The sequence below is a fragment of the Ovis canadensis genome, chromosome 7 (assembly GCF_042477335.2).
Source record: "Ovis canadensis isolate MfBH-ARS-UI-01 breed Bighorn chromosome 7, ARS-UI_OviCan_v2, whole genome shotgun sequence".
Lineage (NCBI taxonomy): Eukaryota > Metazoa > Chordata > Mammalia > Artiodactyla > Bovidae > Ovis > Ovis canadensis.
The window spans coordinates 55,162,195-55,174,448 of NC_091251.1; the positions used below are offsets into that span (position 1 = coordinate 55,162,195).

The 12,254-nt window shown below is 41.5% G+C and overlaps 1 protein-coding gene across 4 annotated transcripts in view; it reads left to right on the forward strand.

Moving 5' to 3' along the window:
* Window positions 1-2,170: 2,170 nt before the first annotated feature.
* Window positions 2,171-12,254, forward strand: part of GNG2 (G protein subunit gamma 2) — a 129,700-nt gene continuing 119,616 nt past the window's right edge. Inside the window, exons 1-3 of one of the 4 annotated variants that reach the window (XM_069596174.1) lie at window positions 2,744-2,828; window positions 6,670-6,841; window positions 7,186-7,266. The gene's annotated coding sequence lies outside the window, so the exon portion shown is untranslated. Of the gene's footprint in view, window positions 2,477-2,743; window positions 4,985-6,669; window positions 6,842-7,185; window positions 7,267-12,254 lie in introns of those variants that run through there. The other 3 variants (XM_069596173.1, XM_069596176.1, XM_069596172.1) reach the window with 3 other exon arrangements.

Consider the following 12,254-nt stretch of genomic DNA (forward strand, 5'->3'; position numbering starts at 1 on the left):
CAGCAGGCCAAATTCCTAGAGGCTTTAGCGTCTGAAAGAGATTTCCCTCTGTAGACATAAAGATGAGGACCAGCCACTCTCATGGTTAAGAGAGAGAAAGTGAGAAGGGTGGCAGAGATGATTTAAACAACATTAAGAAAAAGAGGCCTGTTTGAATCCAGAGTTCATGCCAGCATCTGCTGCTAGTTTAAAATTGACCAAAAATTTGTTTCAATAATCTCTCCAACCATTCTTACTTGTGCTTCTTATTTTTCTTAGACTTGATATCATATATATTTAAATTTTCATTTAAAAGCTTCCAGTAACCTTTGGCACCAGGATTCCTGACTTGGAGGTAGTCCATGTCTGATCACTGGGCTATAGGAGGCTGTGGGGATTTAATGAACTCCTCTCCTGCTACAGTTCTGGTTACTGGTGGTTCAAAAGTAGTTCCCCATTTAAAATCTTAAAACAATCCATTCATAATTTTCTGATGTTAATGAGTTGATTTCAGGGTCCTTTTTGATAAAAGATTTCTAAGTAGAAGAAATAAGCAAATTCTTATTCATGGAATATCAAACCAAAACAAAGGGTATCCCAGGGACTGCCTCAGAACACTTCATAGAAATTGAATTCTATATCTTCCAGGCTAATGTGCTGTGGTCCTTTAGGTGGGATAGGAAGGCTCACTTGGTGACTTCCCTGATGATAGAGTTATCCTATATCAGCCCTAGTTTTCCAATGTTCCTTGTTAGTTTACTTGCTAGAGGGGTGAGGCAAGCCTGGGTTAAAATGTAGAGTTGAGAATTTACTCTGTTGCCCAGGAAGATTAGCTTTCCAAGCACTGATTCTTGAGGAGAGGTTTCTTAACAATGTTGCCTGGACACTAGAAGGATTCCCCCCACCCCTACCCTCAGCCTGTATTTAATTTGTAGCTTCCCCCAAAGCACCTTGTGTTCCTAATGAGGAAGAATGACTCACAAGATGAATAAATTCAGAGCCCCAAGAGCAATGAGGTTTAGTGGTGAATATACTAACCATGGGGAATCAGGAAACCAAGTAGTGGTCCTGGTTTGGCTGCTGACTGCTAAAGTTACTCACCATCTCTGAGCTTGTATCCTCTAAAAAGAGCTCTGATATGTCAAACGTATCTTATGTTTTAGGAAAATATTATTATCATGTTGTGCATCATTTCATTTAATCCTCAAATTTCTGCTATGGGGTATGACCCTGCGCTCTGTTGTTTCGGTCATGCCAACTCTTTGTAACCCTATGGACTGTAGCCTGATAGGCTCCTCTCTTCATGGGATCCTCCAGGCAAGAACACTGGAGTGGGTTGCCATGCCCTCCTCCAGGGGATCTTCCTGACCCAGGGACTGAACTTGCATCTCTTGAGTCTCCTGCGTCAGCAGGTGGACTCTTTACCACTAGTGCCATGGGGTGTGACTTTAATCACCTCTATTTTTGCAGATGAGGAAATTGAGGCACGTACAGGTTAAATAATTTGCCCAAGTTCATAGCCAGTAATGACAGTGTGGACTCAAATACTGGTGGGCAGACTGCCTGCAGTCTCTCCCCTTATTGCTAACACTCCACCACCTCCTAAAGTGAAGGGAAAGGCCGAGAGAATGGCAAGGGTCCTTTCAGTCCTGCTAGTGTAGGGCAGAGGGCTCTGTTTCTGGGGGGAGAAGATCCAGCATTCAGCCCCACCTCGTTCCTTCCCACTACTGAGAATCTCTCGGGGAATACGTCTTCACTACTAGGTCACAGGTAGCATTTCTTATCTCCTATGCCCCACAAAAATATATATTAGGGCCATTCTTTTCTGAGCACGTGGGTTAAGCCAAAGCTCAATGTAGTAGGGCCTTGGAGAAATGAAGCATCGGGAATGTTGGCCACAGAAGTGTTTCAGCAAGAAGCTGCAAGCTCCCAGCTTGCTGGCTTGGTAGGGACCCCAGTAAATCAGGATAAGCCATGGAGGCTGGCACTGGATCTCAGGGGTAGAATGTGGTCAGGGGCTGCGGACCCCTCAAAACAACAGCAGCAGCAGCAGCAGCAACAAACCAAGTTCAAGCTAAGAAAGACTGTGTGCGTGGAAGGGGGCTGAAAGCAGGAGGCAATGAGGGGGAGGAAGCAGCAGACAGGACCAAAGGGACCTGGAACAAAAGAGGGAAGAGGATTTACAGGCAAAGGGTTCCAGTGAGCCCTGAAATGGAAGGAGAGGGAAAGAAGTAAGCAGCTCACTGTAAGCTAGAGGAGGAAGTGGGAGATGCGCTGCTTCCTGTAGAAAGACCGATGATTGAAGACAAAGCTGGGTGGGGACTAGTCCCTGGGCTGCAGGCGCTGCTGCTACACATACACACAACGGCTGCCGCTCAGTGGGCAGCTCCTACTACTGCGGGGCTGGGCTGGGCGGGCTGCACCGGAGCTCGCCTGCACTCAGCGGCGCGGAGGGCGGAGGAAAGCCACTCTCCTCGGACCAGCCTCGGGAGCCAAGGTAAAGGAAATGCTTTTCGTGTTGCTCCTTGTTAAGTGGGAAAAATGACCACCGCCAGCGGTTTTAAGGGCAGATTTCGAAGGGAAGAAAGGCACATTGTTCGGGGATGGGAGGAAATGATCAGGATGGATTCTGTTAGGAGGACTTTTGAGAAGGACCAAATTTGTGACACCTAGGTTTGAGAAAATAATCCTCATTAGTGCTTAGCTTCCGTGACTCATCAGGAAAACATGCTAAATATTAAGAAGCTGTTTGCAGAGTTCTCTTGTAAGAAAAGCAGAGCCCAGGCGAAATCAATGGGGGCTGTGAAGCTGTGGGCTGACCATCTGAGCGTCGCAGTCCGGTTTCAGGGGTGAAAGTGGTGTAAAATGTTAATTGCATTATCTTTCTTACACAGAGCACTGGAGTGGTCTGTTGCAGCATGAGGATTGTGATTTGGCTTTTTATGTTGTTTGTTTGTTTTGGGAGAGTAAATCCTTTTGTACTCAGAATTTACCAACAAAGGCTGGAATTGCGTATGTGAGGGACAGTATTTACCATTTAAAAAACGGTGTCTTCCTCCCTCTGTGCTCTGCAGCTGCTCTCAGGATAACCTTAGAAACAGCTATCAGTTGCCAGTGGGTCTTATCCTAAAGTTGCATCCTTTCTCAAAGGAGTGGGGCGAGTTTAACTTATCTAGCATCAGATAGGAGTGTATATATGGATTTTATGTTTATATAGATTTTATTCAGCTCTAGGTCAAGGTACATATTAGCCTCGGTGAGGGACAACATGTTAAAGTGTTGCCGGAGTTGTTTCCTTACCTGCATATGCTGTGCATGGACAAAATAGTGAAATCAGAACGTGATTTTTATTTTTTGATTTTCTTGAGCACTGGGTCATCTTATTGAGAGTCTGTGGCCCTGGCTTGTTCATATTTGTGAATGATACATACAAGTGCAGTAAATAGGTCTAACGGGTTAGAAATGAAATTGTGAGATTCTTTTCGCAGAGTATGTAGGAGGAAGAGTTTAATATCCCAACATAGCCTGATTTTAAAAATTAACCTTTGTCTCCAATAAGAAGTATGGTTAAGCAATAAATGACCATTGGTAAAAACGTTTTGTCTTGCATTTTTAGAATGAAAGGAGATACATTTTCAAAGGAAAGAAAGAACTGCTTATAGTGGAGTAAAAATAATAAAAAGGTCCTATTTAGACACTCATAAATTTTTAAAATGTGGGTTTTAAATACTAAATATGCCATGGAGAGTGTATATGCTTCCTTTTTTATCATTATTCTCAATTGTGAAGTTTCTTTTAATGTCATCTTTATGAAATTGATTTGGCTTCTCAAAATATGTGGGGTAACAGCACATTTCAGAAATAAGAATTTTGGGGTCCTTAAGGGATAAAATGTCTAATTTTCTGAGCTTGTTTATGATGACTAACAGGCAAAGTATTACTGGTGTTGAAACCATGGCGCTCCCCTGACAGATCTGTTGAATTTAATCAAACCTGTGGGCAAAACAAGGCATGCCACGTATTCCATGGCTCCAGTTGCTGTATGTCTCCTGGAGTAAAATACGTAAAGATCATCTACCCAAAGAAGAGATCTTGGGTGGATCTTGGATCCAGAATGCCCCTAACTGCAGCTATATGCTCAAGCCGCCTGTCATGAAATGGAAAGTTGGGAGTCTGGGCTATATGAGTGAAAATGGGACTCACCCTCTGGTACTTACTCATCTACAGTCTGGATTCACTAGGTAATGCCAACACCCTGCTTTGTGTGGGGATGTGGAGACAATCTGCCTTACTTCTCTCTGTGTTTCATAAAAGAGTAAGAAAATGAAACCTTGGGTCATAGACACAGGGGAGTCCAGAAACCCCCTGCTCTCTTTTAAAAAGACGTTGAACAAGAGATGCCTATTTTTGCATAGCCCAAAACATTTCCTTAATTGTTAAATTCCAGCTTGAAGCACAACATGAATGAGTAACAGCAGATCAGTAGCTATGATGGTAGGAGGTTTAGGAAAAAGGTGAAGAAACTCCTAGCCTGTAAAATGGGACTATTTCCACTTCTTCTGGCCATACAGAATATAAAAAGACATACTGCTTTTGTCCAGAGTGTTTAGAGTCAGCCGACACTGAAATTTTAATTGTGTGTGTGTGTGTGTTTTTTCCCCTGCCATATGGCTAATGGCAGAGTGGAAACACGACTCCATTATTTCCTGGCCAGTCCTGGGCCTCATGGTGGGCTCCTAGTGAATGCGTTTGGTTGACTGACTTTTTTAGCGTACTTCAGAAGGCAGGCTCAACTTTTAAGTATAAAAGCTCTATAGTCAAAGCACAAAGCCTCTTCAAAGACAACTGTGGGAGCAGAAAACAGCATGGTAGAGTGAAAAGAACACAGGCTTCAAGAGGCAGGCAAATTTGCCTTTGAATACTACCACTAGTGCTTGCTCCTTGACCTTGTACGTTAATTTATGAACCTTGTTTTCTTCACTGTAAAGAAGGGTTAATAATCAAGGTATTTTTTCATCATTGTTTGTCGTGTTATGGTTTTATTTGGCTTTTGCTTTTGTGTATGATTTGTGAGTGCCTGTCAGGTACATAGTAGGTACTCAGGCCCTTTTTTCTCCTGCATCAGGAAAAGTTAGTCTATTCTTAGTCTTTGCCACCATCTCAAAGATTCCAGGAGATATTTTTTTAATTGCAGTTAAATATATATATAAAACAAAATTTCCCATTTTAACCATTTTTAAGTATGCCATTCTGCGGCATTAAGTATGTTGACATTGTTGTAACCATCACCACCATTCATCTCCAGAGCTTTTTCATCTTCTCAAACTGAAAATCTGTTGCATTAAACAGTAATTTCCCATTCCCTCCTCCCCCTGGCAACCACTATTCTACCTTCTGTTCATGAATCTGACTACTCTAGGCACCTCATATAAGTGGAATCATGTGGTATTTGTCCTTTTGTGATGGCTTAATTCATTTACCAAAATGTCTTAAAGGTTTGTCCATATTGTGACATATAATTGTAATTTTATGCCTTGTTTAGGCTGAATAATATTCCATTTTATGTATATATTATATCTTCTAATTCATTAATCTACTGATGGACATTGTGGTTACTTCCTTGTTTTTGCTTTTGTGACTAATCCTGCTATGATCATGGGTGTACAAACATCTGTGTGAGTCCCTGCTTTCACTTCTTTTTGGGTACCCAGAAGGATTAAATGCTATATTATATGGTAACTGTGTTTAATTTTTGAAGAATGACTATACTGTTTTCCATAGCAACTATGGTGACACCAGTGGTAAAGAAATCGCCTGCCAATGCAGGAAACACAGGAGAGGAGGGTTCAATTCCTGGGTCAGGAAGATCCCCGGGAGGAGGAAATTGCAACCCACTCCAGTATTCTTGCCTGGAGAATTCCATGGACAGAGGAGCCTGGCAGGCTACAGTCCATGGGGTCGCAAAGAGACGACACGATTAAGCAGGCATCACAATGTAACAGACACAACATATTTCCATTACAGCACATTAGGGTCCCAATTTGCATTTCCCTGAGGATTAGTGATGTTGAATGTCTTTTCATGTGTATATTGGCAATTTGTTGTCTTCTTTAGAGAAATGTCTGTTCAAGTCCTTTACCCATTTTTTTTAAATTGGGTTGTTTTCAAGGAGATGTATTTAAATGGTGGCATCTCTTAACATAGTGTGTCAGAAAGATCATGACTATAATATTTGTGTTTAATCTCTTGCATGCACCAATATTACCACTGCCCAAGTGAAATACTTCTCTCAAAAGTAACTTTTAAACTGAAAAGGAGAAAGCAAATCTGCATAGATCCTGGTAACTGGTAACATCAAGAACTGGATAGTGAAATTCAAACCCTTATTGTAGACCAGTGATCCTGCTGGCCAGGCTGCCACAAAGGAGGCAGGAGGGACCTGTCACTTCAGTGTCCTTATAGTCTCTACACATTAGCTTCAGGAGAAAAAAATGCCCAACAGGTAGCAAGTTCAACGACAGTACTAAGTTTTTCTCGAACTTTTTCTGATAGAGAGGATTAATCTTGGAAAGGGGCTATAGTAGTTAAACAACAACAGATTCTGAGAGAAGTTTCTACTAACAAAATGTGATTCTAATCCAAATTTCACATCTTACAATAAAGACCCCTGTGTTTCATTCTCCACCACAGATTTCACTCTCTATTCCAAAATCAGAGAGGTAGGGTATGGATGGGGCTGAGGACATCTGAGTGGAATGATTAGGGAGGACTCTGATGAACAGCAATGATACCCGAGATGGCGTGGTTGAAGATGTTGACCTTGAATGGTTTGAAGAGCTCCTGAAAGATTGTATATTAATGTGTATGTTAATTTTTTGTAATACACTCTGTGTGTGTACTAAGAGGTTGGATAATGGCCCCCAACTTTTTCAAATTTGCCAATCTGTTGATTCTACAGTTACTGGGAAGACCTATGACTGGCTTTACTAGATCCAGATGGGAGAGGGGAATTACAGCGCTGGGTTAAGGCTAGGACATCACGGAACGGACGGTGGAGCTAAAAACTACCTGGGAACAAACCTATCCTGTATCACCCCCTCAGTGATGGATTATAAAATAGACCCAGAATTTACCTTTCTAGAACTGCACAGTTGATTAATACCTCATTTCTCAATTCAATTTCCATTTTACTTTCCTCCATTGTAGAGAAAAGATTTAGAGAAAGTCATTCTACTTCGTCACTTTAAAAATTGTTTGGAAGACCATATTATTTTGTTTAAAAAGAAGGTAATGTTTACATTTTATATGCTATGTTTCTCTGTTCAAATTTGTTCACATGTAAAGATGTCACTGTGGAACTGAGATTCAGATTTTCAAGTAAGAGCATTAGAAATGTATGTGGTTCCCTAAAACTCTTATGTTAAAGAAAACGAGTTATGTCTAATGGGAGTCGATGTTCATACAGTGTTCAGAATCTCCGGGGGACTTCATTAAACTTTAAAAGAGAGGGAGCTCAATTCTCAAACTCTAGTGGTAACATGTTTCTTAGAAGTGAAGATAGGAAACAAAATCAGCCCTTTTATCTCTTGGCAAATATGTTTAAATGGTCAGCTCTTAATGTTTGAAAGATTTAGAAAAACTGGGTGGTTGACCCTTCCTCCCCATTTCTTCGGCCTTCCATTTGTCCCCTTGTCAGCCGGGTTGTCAAGGTCATGCTTTCCCATGATCCTCTGTCCCAGTCACCCGGCAACCGAACTGAAGGAGAGGGTTTGGAAACTGAGGTGACGGCTTCACTTCAGAGTCCTGGCAACACCAGCAAGGACTTTGCTGTTTTTGGAAAATCCTTTTCCTTTTTATTTCACTTTTTTACTCCACTCTGCATTTTCAATGAAAACAATGAAATCCAACCCCCCATTTCCTTTTTTCATTGCAGGTCACTTTTTGTTTTTCAGAGAATGTATGTATTATGGAATTCTTCAACCTCATTCTTTACCACCTCAAAATTTTTCCTGTCTTCCTTCATTTTCTTCTCCTCCCTTCCTAGCTTGTGTTAGCACAGCCTTTCTTTCAATCCAGAAGTCAACTCTTTACTTGGAACGTGTCAGTTCATTTCTTTTTACTTTCTAGGGGGCTATGTTCTGATGATAATTCTGTCTGCTTCCTACATATTTGGTTTCTTCCTTTTATTGACCTTTTCCTCTGCCTGCAAACTTGTTTCAATTCAGTTCAGTTCAGTCGCTCAGTAATGTCCAACTGTTTGTGACCTCATGGACTTGGCACACCAGGCTTCCCCATCCATCACCAACTCTCAGAGTTTACTCAAACTCATGTCCATTGAGTCAGTGATGCCATCCAACCGTCTCATCCTCTGTCATTCCCTTCTTCTCCTGCCTTCAATCTTTCCTAGCATCAGGGTCTTTTCTAGTGAGTCAGTTCTTCACATCAGGTGGCTAGAGTATTGGAGTTTCAGCTTTAGCATCAGTCCTTCCAATGTATACTCAGGATTGATCTCTTTAGGATGGACTAGTTGGGTTTCCTTGCAGTCCAAGGGACCTTTAAGAATCTTCTCCAACACCACAGTTTAAAAGCATCAATTCTTTGGTGCTAAGCTTTCTTTATAGTCCAACTCTCACATCCACACATGACTACTGAAAAAGAAATAGCCTTGACTAGACGGACCTTTGTTGGCAAAGTAATGTCTCTGCCTTTTAATACACTGTCTAGGTTGGTCATAACTTTTCTTCCAAGGAACAAGCATCTTTTAATTCAAGGCTGCAGTCACCATCTGCAGTGATTTTGGAGCCCCCCAAAATAAAGTCTGACACTACTTCCCCTGTTTCCCCATCTATTTCCCATGAAGCGATAGGACCGGATGCCATGATCTTCGTTTTCTGAATGTTGAGTTTTAAGCCAACTTTTTCACTCTCCTCTTTCACTTTCATCAAGAGGCTCTTTAGTTCTTCACTTTCTGCCATAAGGGTGGTGTCATCTGCATATCTGAGGTTATTGATATTTCTCCCGGCAATCCTGATCCCAGCTTGTGCTTCCTCCAGCCCAGTGTTTCTCATGATGTACTCTGCATATAAGTTAACTAAGCAGGGTGACAATATACAGCCTTGATGTACTCCTTTTCCTATTTGGAACCAGTCTGTTCCATGTCCAGTTCTAACTGTTACTTCCTGACCTGCATATAGGTTTCTCAAGAGGCAGGTCAGGTGGTCTGGTATTCCCATCTCTCTCAGAATTTTCCACAGTTTATTGTGATCCACACAGTCAAAGGCTTTGGCATAGTCAATAAAGCAGAAATAGATGTTTTTCTGGAACTCTCTTGCTTTATTGATGATCCAGCAAATGTTGGCAATTTGATCTCTGGTTCCTCTGCCTTTTGTAAATCCAGCTTGAACATCTGGAAGTTCACGGTTCACATACTGTTGAAGCCTGGCTTGGAGAATTTTGAGCATCACTTTGCTAGCATGTGAAGTGAGTGCAGCTGTGTGCTGAAAGTGAGGTCGCTCAGTTGTGTCTGACTCTTTGCGACCCCACGGACTGCAGCCTACCAGGCTCCTCCATCCATGGGATTTTCCAGGCAAGAATGCTGGAGTGGGTTGCCATTTCCTTCTCCAGGAGATCTTCCCCACCCAGGGATCGAACCCAGGTCTCCCTCATTGTAGACAGACGCTTTAAGGTCTGAGCCACCAGGGAAGTCAGTTTACACTATAACTAAACTTTAAATAAACCTGTTGCCAACAAAGGTTCCCTTTGACTTTGGTAACCTTTGCTAACTTTGTTTTCTTCCTGCCTGTAGGGGAAGAAAAATAGTTTTCCCTTCGCCCTTCTCAGTTCTAGGAAGCCTGTAACAAAAGGTTGATAAGGGAAAAGCAAACAGACATTTATTAACTTGAATACCTCATCTATACATGGGAGGTACCAAGGAAGAATGAGTAGCTCTCAGAAGCGATTTAGAACTCAGGCTTAAATACCACCTTGAGCTAAAGACAAAATTGAGGGGGAGGAGTGGAGGAGGTCAGTTATGGGGAGGTGGCCAGGAAAATTGAAGTAAATAAGAGTTAAGAGTTGATACGCGTATTTAAGTTGGTGCTGGTCCTTTGACGAGAGACTCTCTATCAAGTTAATTATCCTTCTTTCCTAGGACCAGAGAGGGAGGCATTCTTACAAATGAAGATTTCCTTTATAAATGTAAATTTCCCTTACAAAAATGTAACTTCTAGTCTGTTTTCATAATTTGTCCGATTTCCCAAAATAATCTGCTCAAAATATTTTTATGCCAAAGAGACATATTTGGGGGTGGTATATTCTAGCACCCTTCATGCCTATCTGAAGGTTCCCAACTTCATCATTAACTCCAAGTTCTGCACCTCAAATATGAGTATTCTCAAGATTTGATTCTTCTGCCACTTAATTTCTCCCTCTTCCTTTATCAAATCCTTTTCTAAGATTTCTGTCATTGTCACAGGGGTGGAGAGCAGCTCCAAATCTAATTCTGCATCTTCATCTCTAACTTACTCTAAATTTGCACATCAAGCACCTTACGGACTTGGCAGAACAGGCAACCCACTGAAACTGAGACCAGAATCAGTGTTTGCCATTGCCTTTCCCCACTCACAGCCAGTTCTTCACCTGATTCCATGACTATTAATGACACCCCATTCTCTTAGTCCCTCAATTAGGAAAACTCAATTCCATTATTTTCCTCACCAGTCAAGGTGGAGTCAGTCGCTCAGACCTTTGCCTTGTCGTTGGAAACATACCTTGATACTATTTGCTCTTTCCCACGTTGACAGTTGGTGTCTTAGGTCTGGTTCTCCTGACCTCCCGATGGGCTGATTGGTGGTTTTCTTGCCCCTCCCTAGAACTCTCCTGCTGCTCTTTCTACGCTTCACCTCTGTAGTTTGGCTTCTCTGCCTCACCAAAGTCCTTTCATCCTGTAAGACTCAGTTCAAATGCTACTTCTTCATGAAGTTTCCTTGGTTTCTTCCTTCCCCAATAAAAAACAGCCTTTATTTCCCCTGAAGTCTTTTGTTCTTTTCTCTCAGCAGTTAGTGCATTCTAGCGTATATAATGGCAATGGCAGTCTTTTTTTTTTGTAAGTTCTTTGAGGATAGCAGCCACACCCAGTTTCATCTTTGTCTTCTTTATAGCACGTGAGAACAGCTTGGGTTTTTCTTTGGTTTTAATTTCAGTTTTAATGAAGTGTAATTGTCAAATAAAATTATAAGATATTTAAAGTGTTTATCATGGTGATTGGATATACATATATACTGTAAAAGTATTCCTCCCAATTAATTAACACATTCATCAACTCATATGTATTTGTGGGTTTGGTGAGGGTTTTGCCTCTTTTTTTAGTGAAAGCCTTTGGGTTCACAAATGCAGTTTATCATTTGTTTAATGAACTTTCATGGGTCATTTACTTTTTGATGCAGAGTGGGTTAGATATTCTAGGAGCTCATAAACTACTGGGGAAACAGACAAATACTGATGAAATTACAATATAGTTAGTCAGTCTGTCCGCAAGTCTTAACTGAATGTTTGCAGTGTGCCTTGTGTCCTTTGAGGGCCTAGGATACTTGGATGAACAAAACAGGCCAGTTCTTTGTTTTCTTGGAATTTACATTGTAGTGTTGGGAGAGACCCAGTAAACATGTAAATCAGTGGTTTTCAGATCTGGCTGCACATTAGAAATCACTGAGAGGTACTTTGGAAAAAATACCTGTGGCCCAACCTCAACCCAGACTAATTAAATCAGAATCAGCCAGGATTGTTCTCTACTGACAAAAACAAATTACTATACAAGAAAATACCAGGCAGTGATAAGTGCTGAGGTGGATTAAAATAGAAATAGACTAAATGATGGAGATTGTGCGTATGATGGTGTAGTCATGGCGATTTTACTTTTGTTGGGTAATCCCTGAAGGCCCCTCTGAGATGACATTTGAATGAGACCTGTATTATGGTGAGGAGTAAGCCATGTAAGCAGCTTTGGGGAGAGAGTTCCCAAGCAGGAAGTACAGGTATCTTTCTGAAATGAGGGTGAGGTGGACTTCCAGCTGAAGTGTGACCCTTTTCACACACACCTGTGCAAGAATCTATAGAATGTCCTTCCTCTGCCGAAAGCAGCTTTCCAGTTGAACTAGGTAGACTACAAATGCAGAACACTTGGCGTCTCTGTTGAGCATATGTGGGTGAGATTGTATTTAGATCAAAGTGATTTAGTAGTCAGAGTAGTCAGGAAGACTACTCTGTTTAATAATCTT